This window comes from Pan paniscus, chromosome 7 (genome assembly GCF_029289425.2).
Source record: "Pan paniscus chromosome 7, NHGRI_mPanPan1-v2.0_pri, whole genome shotgun sequence".
Taxonomy (NCBI): domain Eukaryota; kingdom Metazoa; phylum Chordata; class Mammalia; order Primates; family Hominidae; genus Pan; species Pan paniscus.
Window position 1 is genome coordinate 69,826,021 of NC_073256.2, and position 9,182 is coordinate 69,835,202.

At 36.6% G+C, this 9,182-nt stretch overlaps 1 pseudogene; it reads right to left on the reverse strand.

The window, feature by feature from the left end:
- Positions 1 to 2,286: 2,286 nt before the first annotated feature.
- On the reverse strand, positions 2,287 to 2,987 carry LOC100974484 (coiled-coil-helix-coiled-coil-helix domain-containing protein 2-like; annotated as a pseudogene).
- Between the last annotated feature and the right edge of the window lie 6,195 nt (positions 2,988 to 9,182).

A 9,182-nucleotide genomic window follows, 5' to 3' on the forward strand; every position in this document is an offset into this window, starting at 1 on the left:
AACATAAAAAATTTTAAAACCCCTGGTCCTTATTGAGCATTTAACATATTTTTCTTAAATTTCCCAAAGTACTTGAAACAAGTACAGTAGGTGTTTGTTTGGTTAACACAGCCTGTTTGCCTGTGTTGTTTATATTTTCCCTCTACATCTTTCTATGTTCCCTATTCTTTTTTTGTCTCCTTTATTTCTCAGCACGTGAACAGGCTCAAGGGTGATTGATACTTGCAGGAAGATTTTATTTTCAGGCTAGAATAGCATTCATACAAGAATAGGGCTCTGAGGCTGGGTGCGGTGGCTCATGCCTGTAATCCCAGCACTTCGGGAGGCCGAGGTAGGCTGATCATCTGAGGTCGGGAGTTCGAGACCAGCCTGACCAACATGGAGATACCCCGTCTCTACTAAAAATACAAAATTAGCCGGGCATGGTGGCAGGTGCCTGTAATCCCAGCTACTCAGGAGGCTGAAGCAGGAGAATCGCTTGAACCCAGGAGGCGGAGGTTGCGGTGAGCTGAGATCATGGTGAGTCGAGATTGTGCCATTGCACTCCAGCCTGGGCAACAAGAGTGAAACTCCGTCTCAAAAAAAAAAAAAAATGAATAAGGCTCTGAAACCCAATTGAGCCATGGTTGATCCAGGAAAAATGCAGATAGGGCCTCTGCTGAGGACTGAATTCCCTTTTAGAGTGTTTTATTTTACTGTGGTAAATAAACATAACAAAAATTTATCATTTTGACCATTTTGGAGAATACGATTAATTCATTGATATTAAGTACATTCACAATGTTGTGCAGCCATCACCACTATCTGTTTTCAGAAGTTTTTCATCACATCAAACAGAAACTCTACCCATTACACAGTAACTCCTCATTCTCCCCTCTCCCCAGGTCCCTAGTAACCACCATTCTACTTTATGTCTCTATGAAGTTGCCTATTCTATATACCTCATACAAGTGGAATCACGCCATATTTGTCTTTTTTTGTGTCTGCTTATTTCACTTAGCATAATATTTTCAAGCGTTATCCATGTTGTAGCATGTATTGAAATTTCATTCCTGTCTACCTTTTGGCTACTATGAATAATACAGTTGTCTCTCTGTATTTGTGGGTTCTGCATCCATGGATTCAACCAATCATGGATTAAAAAATACTTGGAATGGCCAGGTGTGCTGGCTCATGCCTGTAATCCCAGCACTTTAGGAAACCGAGACAGGTGGATCACCTGAGGTCAGGAGTTCAGGACCAGCCTGGCCAACATGGTGAAACCCTGTGTCTACTAAAAATACAAAATTAGTTGGGCATAGTGGTGCGCGCCTGTAATCCCAGCTACTTGGGAGGCTGAGGCATGAGAATCACTTGAACCTGGGAGGCAGAGGTTGCAGTGAGCTGAGATCACACCACTGAACTCCAGCCTGGGCTATGAAGTGAGACTCTGTCTCAAAAAAAAAAATTGGAAAAAGGATACAATAATAAAATAATACAAATTAAAAAATATAGTATTAATGATTTCCATAGCATTTACAGTATATTAGGTATTATAAGTAATCTAGAGATGATTTAAGGTATATGGGAAGATGTGCATCAGTTTATATAAATACTACACCATTTTTTCCCTTATATCTACTGATTGCTTTTGCAAAACTACACCATTTTATATAAGGGACTTGAGCATCCGCAGATCTGGGTATCCAAGAGGGTCCTGGAACCAATCCCCTACAGAACCTGAGGGATATTGTTGTACAAGTATCTGTTTCAGTCCCTGCTTTCAATTCTTTTAAGTATATATTGAAGAATGGAATTGCTGGATTATATAGTAATTTTATGTTTTGAATTTTAGAGGAACTGCCAAACTGTTTTCCATAGCAGCTGAACCGTCTTACATTCCACCAGCAATGCATGAGGGTTCCAATTTCTCCACATCATCACCAATGCTTGTTATTTTCATGAAAAATAAACAGTCATTCTAATTTGTGTGAAGTGGTACCTCACTGTGGTTTTGATTTGTATTTTCCAAATGACTAAGGCATGTATTTATTGGGCATTTGTTTATCTTCTAGAGAAATATTCATTTTCTTGGAAGAAAATCATCTCATTCTAATTGACTCACAAAGAATAAAATCATAACAGCCAGTTTAAGGAGGCCACACAAACATTTGCCCAGCCCCAAATTCTACACCATCTTAATGAAATTCTACACAGTTAGAACACCCTCTTCCATTTCAGTTCTGAAGCAAGGAAACTATAGATGACACACCAGAGGTTTAACTGATGGTTATACTTTATACCTTCACTATCAATTTTATTTTAATAGTGAATTAACTTGGTTAGGAGAGCTGATTTTCCATTTCTCCAATTTGAACTTCTTGATTAGGCCTATCTGTTTGCAAGTCTGCACTGTTTGAGAACCTCATTGAAAGGCCCACAGAGCTTGTTGATGTCACCCTGGTTCTGGGCACACTCCAAAAACTGTTTGATCTCATGGAAACAAGGCTGCAGCTGCTGTGCTGGCCAGGTTCCCTGATGCTGCTGGTAAGTGATGTCAGGTTTTGCAGGCTCACCATTACTTCCTCCACTGAAGCTCCCAGTGAGGGCATAACCCAGTGTGTGACCCACAGCAGAGCCTACAGGCACGCCAGCTGCAGTGGTTGCCATTTGGGCCATCAGACTTGGCTGCTAGGGTGCAGGAGCAGGAGAGCCAACTGCAGATGGGGGTGCCACTGCTGGCGGCTGAGCTGCTGGTGCTAGCCTGGGTGTAGCTCTCATCTGAGGTGCCCGGCTGGTGGGAGGGGCCCTGTAGGAGGTGTGGCTTCGGCTTCCACGTGGCATACTAGCTGCACGGTGGCTCAGCGTTTGGTAATACTCATTTTTGAATTGAGTTGTTTGTTTTTGTCACTGAGTTTTAGGAGTTGTTTATTCTGGATACAAATCCCTTATCAGATATGTCATTTGCAAATATTTTCTGTCATTCTGTGGGTTGGTTTTTCACTCTGTTGATTGTGTCCTTTGATGCAAAAAGTTTTAAACTTTCATTAAAAGAATGGTTCTTTAATATTTACTTTTGTTGACTGTGTTGTTGGTGTCGTATCCAAGAAATCGTTGTCAAATCCAATCTCATGAAGATTTCCCCGTTTTTTCTGAGAGTTTATTGTTTTAGCTTTTAACTTTAGATCTTTGACTCATTTTGAGTTTAAAAAAGTATGATGTAAGGATCCAACTTTACTTGTTTGCATGTGAATAGTCAGTTTTTCTAGCACCATTCATTAAGGAGAATGTCCTTTCTCCATTAAGTGGTCTTGGCACCCTTGTTGAAGATCATTTGACCCCATATTTCTGGGATTATTTCTGGGCTTTCTGTTCTTTTCCATTGGTTTATATAGCTGTCCTTATGCCAGTATCACTTTTTTTTTGAATACTGTAGCTTTTCAGTAAGTTTTGAAATTAGGAAATGTGAATCTTCCAATTTTGTTATTTTTCAAGATGTTTTGGTTATTTAGGATCTCCTGAGATTTCCTATAACTTTTAGAATCAATTTTTCTATTTCTACAAAACATGCCATTGGTATTTTGACAGGAGTTTCACTGAATCTGTAGATTGTTTCGGGTGGTTTTGTCCTCTTCACAATATTAAGATAAAATGGAAATGTCTTTCCATTAATTTATCTTCTTTGATTTCTTTCAGTCATGTTTTGTAGTTTTCAATGTACCAATCTTTTCCCTCCTTAGTTAAATCTATTCCTAAGTACAGTTTACCCTTAAACAACATAGATTTGAGTTGCGAGGTTCATTTACACTAAGTTTTTGCAATAAAAGTTACACCAAGTGTGCCTGCCTCTCCTTCCTCCCCTTCCACCTCCTCTACCTTTTCTACCTCTGCTACCCCTGAGACAGCAAGACGAATCCTTTCTCCTCCTCCTCCTCTTCAGCCTACTCAATGTGAAGATGACAAGGATGATGACTTTTATGATAATCCATTCCACTTAATGAATTGCAAATATATTTTTTCTTCCTTATGATTTTATTTTGTTCTTATTTTTTCTTTCCTTCTTTTTGTAATTATCCATTGTTGAGACTCCTTCTGATTTTTAAAATATCACTTTCTTTTCTCTATCTTACTTTATTCTAAGAATATAGTATATAATACATATAACATTAAATATGTATTAATTGACAGGTTGTTATCGGTAAGTTTTCCGGTCAACTGTAGGCAATTAGTACTTAAGCTTTTGGAGAGTCAAATGTTGTATGTGGACTTTTGACTATGCAGGAGGTCAACTTATTCTTTTTGATATTATTGTAAATTGAATGTTTTTCTTAATTTTCTTTTCAGACTATTCATTGCCAGTATATAGAAATGCAACTGATTTTTGTGTGTTGATTTTATATCCTGCAACATTGCTGAATTCATTAGCTCTAAAGTTTGTGTGTGTGCAGTCGCACAATCTTTGGGGTTTTCTACATAAAAGATCTTGCCCTCTGTGAACAGTGATAATTAATTATCCTTTTTCCTTTCCAATTTAGATTACTTTTGTTCTTTTTCTTGCCTAAATGCTCTGGCTAGAATTTCTAATCCTATGTTGAATTGAAATAGTGAAAGCAGGCAGCCTTGTCTTGTTAATGATTGTAGAGGAAAAGGTTTCATACTGTCTTTCCACCATTGAATGGTATTGGCACTCTTGTCAAAAATCAGTTGACCATATATGCAAAGGTGTTTGGAGTATGATGTTAGCTGTGGATTTTTCATATATGACCTTTATCATTTTGAGGAAATTTCCTTCTATTCCTAGTATATTGAGTGTTTTTATCGTGAAAGGTGGTTGAATTTTTGTCAGGTGTTTTTCTGCATCAGTTGAGTTGATCATGTGCTTTTCTCCCCTGAATTCTATTAATGTAGTGTACTATATTGATTGATTTTTTTTGTTGAAGCATTCTTTTTTCATTGTTCTTATTTCATTTTTTGCTTTTCTATTTTAAATTGATAGATAATTGTACATATTAATGAGGTAAATTGTGATATTTTGATACACTTATACAATGTGTAATGATCAAATCATAGTAATTAGTATATTCATCATCTCAAAAATTTCCTTTTTTTGGTGTTCAGAACATTCAAAATCTACTCTTCTGGATGCTTGAAAATATACAATAAGTTTTTGTTAGTTTTCCTATAGTGTTATAGAACACTAGAACTTATTACTCCTATATAGCTGTACTTTTGTATTCATTAACTGACCTTTACTATCTATCCTCTGCTCCCACCTACCATTCCCAGGCATTGGTGACTACTATTCTACTCTCTACTTCTATGAGATCAACTTTTTTTAGCTTTCACATATGAGTGAGAACATGCAGTACTTATCTTTCTATGCCTGGCTTATTTCACTTAATATTTTCCAAGCTCACTTATATAGCCGCTAATGACAGAATTTCATTCCTTTTTATGACTAAATAGTATTCCATTGTGTATACATATCACATTTTCTTTATGCATTCATCTGTTTTAAAATTTTTAATTTTTAGGGATACACAATAGTTGTACATATTTATTTATTTATGGGGGTACATGTAATATTTTGATCCAAGTGTCACAGTGTGTAATGACTAAATCAGGGTAATTAGGATAGCCATCATCTCAAGCATTTATCATTTCTTTGTGCTAGAAACATTCTTTTTTTTTTCTTTTTTGAGACAAGGTCTCAGTCTGTTGCCCAGGCTGGAGTGGCTCACTGCTCTCTCAACCTCACAGCTCAAAGGAAGCCCCCAGCCTAGACTTCTGAGTAGCTGGGACTGCAGGTGCACACCACCATGCCCAGTTAATTTTTGTAATTTTCTTTTGTAGAGATGGGGTTTCATCATATTGCCCAAGCTGGTCTCAAACTTCTGGGCTCAAGCAATCTGCCCACCTTGGCCTCCCAAAGTGCTGGGATTACAGGTGTAAGCCACCTTGCCAAACTGCTAGGAACATTCTAATGCCACTCTTTTACTTATTTTGAAATATACAGTAAATTATTGTTAACTATAGTCTCCCTCTTCTGCTACTGAACACTAGATCTCATTGCCTCTATTTAACTATATTTTTGTACCCATTAACCAACCTCTGTATGTTTCCTCCTCCTGACCACCCTTTCCAGCTTCTGGGAATCATCATTCTACTCTCTGTTTCCATGCGTTAAGTTTTTTTTTAGTTCCCACATATGAGTGAGAAATATGATATTTGTCTTTCTGTGCCTGGCTTATTTCACTCAACATAATGTCCTCTAGTTCCATTCATGTCATTGCAAATGACAGGATTTCATTTTTTTGGCTGTATAATACTCCATTATGTATATGTACCACATTTTCTTTATCCACTCATCCACTGACTATCCATCCATCTGTTGATGGAACTTAGGTTGATTCCATATCTTGGCTGCATATCTTGTGAATAGTACTGCAGTAAACATGGGGGTACAGATATCTTTTTCACATACCTGTTTCTTTTCCTTGGGATACATACCCAGCAGTGGGATTGCTGGGTCACATGGTAGTTCTATTTTTAGTTTTTTGAGAAACCTCCATAATGTTTTCCGTAGTGGCTGTACTAATTTACATTCCCACCAACAGTGCATAAGAATTGTCCTTTTTCTGCATCCTCACCAGCATCTGTTTTTTTTGTTGTTGTTGTTGCTTTTTTTTTTTTGAAATGGTGTCTCACTCTGTCACCCAGGCTGGAGTGTGGTGGTGCGATCTCAGCTCACTGCAACCTCTGCCTCCCGGGTTCAAGCAATTCTCCTACCTCAGCCTCCCAAGTAGCTGGGATTACAGGTGTGCACCACTGTGCCCAGCTGTGTGTGTGTGTGTGTGTGTGTGTGTATTTTTAGTAGAGATTGGGTTTCACATGTTGGTCAGGCTGGTCTTGAACTCCTGACTTCAAATGATCTGCCTGCCTCAGCCTCCTAAAGTGCTGGGATTACAGACATGAGCCACTGTGCCTGGCCTTTTTTGTCTTTTTGAGAGTAGTCATTCTAATTGGAGTGAGATGGTATCTCATTGTGCTTTTAATTTGCATTTCCCTGATGATTAGTGATGTTGAGCAATTTTTTCATATACCTGTTGGCCATTTGTATATCTTTGTTTGAGAGATGTCTATTTAGCTCATTTGCCCATTTTAAAATCAGATAATTTGAGTTTTTTGTTTTGTTTTGTTTCTTGCTGTTGAGTGGTTCGCGTTTTTTGTATATTTTGGATGTTAACCTCTTGTCAAATGAATAGTTTGCAAATATTTTCTCCCTTTCATCAGATTGTCTCTTCACTTTGTTGATTGTTGTCTTTGCTGTGCAGAAGCTTTTTAGTTTAATATAGTCCCATTTGTCTATTTATGTTTCCATTGCTTGTGCTTTTGAGGTCTTAACCACAAACTTTGCCAAGACCAATGTCCTGGAGCATTGCTTCTATGTTTTCTTCTAGTAGTTTTATAGTTTTGGGTCTTATGTTTATGTCTTTAATTCATTTTGCATTGATTTTTGTATATAGTGAGAGATATGGGTCTGGTTTCATTCTGCATATGGATATCAGCTTTCCCAGCACCATTTATTGAAGAGACTGTTCCTTCCTCAGTGAATGTTCTTGGCAACTTTGTTAAAAATCAGTTGGCTGTAAATATGTGGATTTATTTCTGGGTTCTCTATTCTGCTCCATTGGTCTATGTGTCTGTTTTTTATACCAGTACCATGCTGTTTTGGTTGTTATAGCTTTGTAGTATATTTTGAAGTCTTTAATGTGATACTTTCAGCTTTGTTCTTTTTTTCTCAGGATAGCTTTGGCTATTTGGGTTTTTTCTGGTTCCATATGAATTTTCTGATTGTTTTTCCCATTTCTGTGAAGACTGTAATTGATGTTTTGATAGGGATTGCATTGAATCTGTTCATCATTTTTGGTAGTATAGTCATTTTCACAATATCAGTTCCTTCAATCCATGAGCATGGAATGATGTCATTCTATTTTTTTTGTGTGTATGTGTGTCCTCTTCAATTTCTTTCATCAATGTTTTATAGTTTTCCTTGTAGCGATTGTTTACCTTCTTGGTTATATTTATTCCTAGATATTTTTAACTTTTTTGTAGCTATTGTAAATAGAATTGCTTTCTTGATTCCTTTCCCACTAGTTTGTTGTTGGTGTATAGAAAAATTACTGATTTTTGTATGTTGATTTTGTATCCTGCAACTTAGTTTGTCAGTTCTAAGGGATTTTTGGTGGAGCACTTACAATTTTTTAAAAACTATAAGATCATGTCATCTGCAACCAAGGAAAATTTGATTTCCTCTTTTCCAATTTGGATACACTTTATTTCTTTCTCTTGCCTGATTTTTCTGGTTAGGATATTCAGTACCATGTTGAATAAAAGTGGTTAAAGTGGATATCTTTGTCTTGTTCTAGTCTTTAGAGGAAAACCTTTCAACTTTTCCCATTCAGCATAATGTTTGCTGTGGGTTTTTCACATATGGCATTTATTATTTTGAAGTATGTTCCTTCTATATGTAACTTGTTAAGAGATTTTATCATGAAGGGAGGTTACATTTTATCAATTTTTTTTCTGCATCTGTTGTTATGAGTGTATGGTTTTTTGTCCTTTATCCTGTTGATGTGATGTATCACTTATAGATTTTAGTATGTTGAACCATCCTTGCATCCATGGGATAAATCCCACTTGAATACAGTGAATGATCTTTTTAATGTACTGCTGGGTTCAGTTTGCTAGTATTTTGTTGAGGATTTTTACATTTTTATTCATCAGGGATATTGGTCTATAGTTTTCTTTTTTGTTGTGTCTTTGTTTGGTTTTGGCATAAGTTTAATGCTAGCCTGATTAAATGAGTTTAGAAGAATTCCCTCCTTTTAAATTTTCTGGAAGAGTTTGAGGAAAATTGATATTAGTTCTTTAGATGTTCAGTAGAATTCTGCAGTGAAGAGATGATGGGAGACTTTCTATTACAGATTCAATCTCATTACTCGTAATTGGTATGTGCAGGTTTTCTATTTCTTCTTGGTTCAACCTTGGTGGGTTGTATGTGTCTAGGAATTTATCCATTTCTGTTAGGCTTTCTAATTTGTTGAAGTATAGTTGTAATAATCTCTAATGATCCTTTGTATTTCTTAGGTATCAGTTGAAACATCTCATTTTTTATTTCTGAATTTATTTGAGTCTTTTCT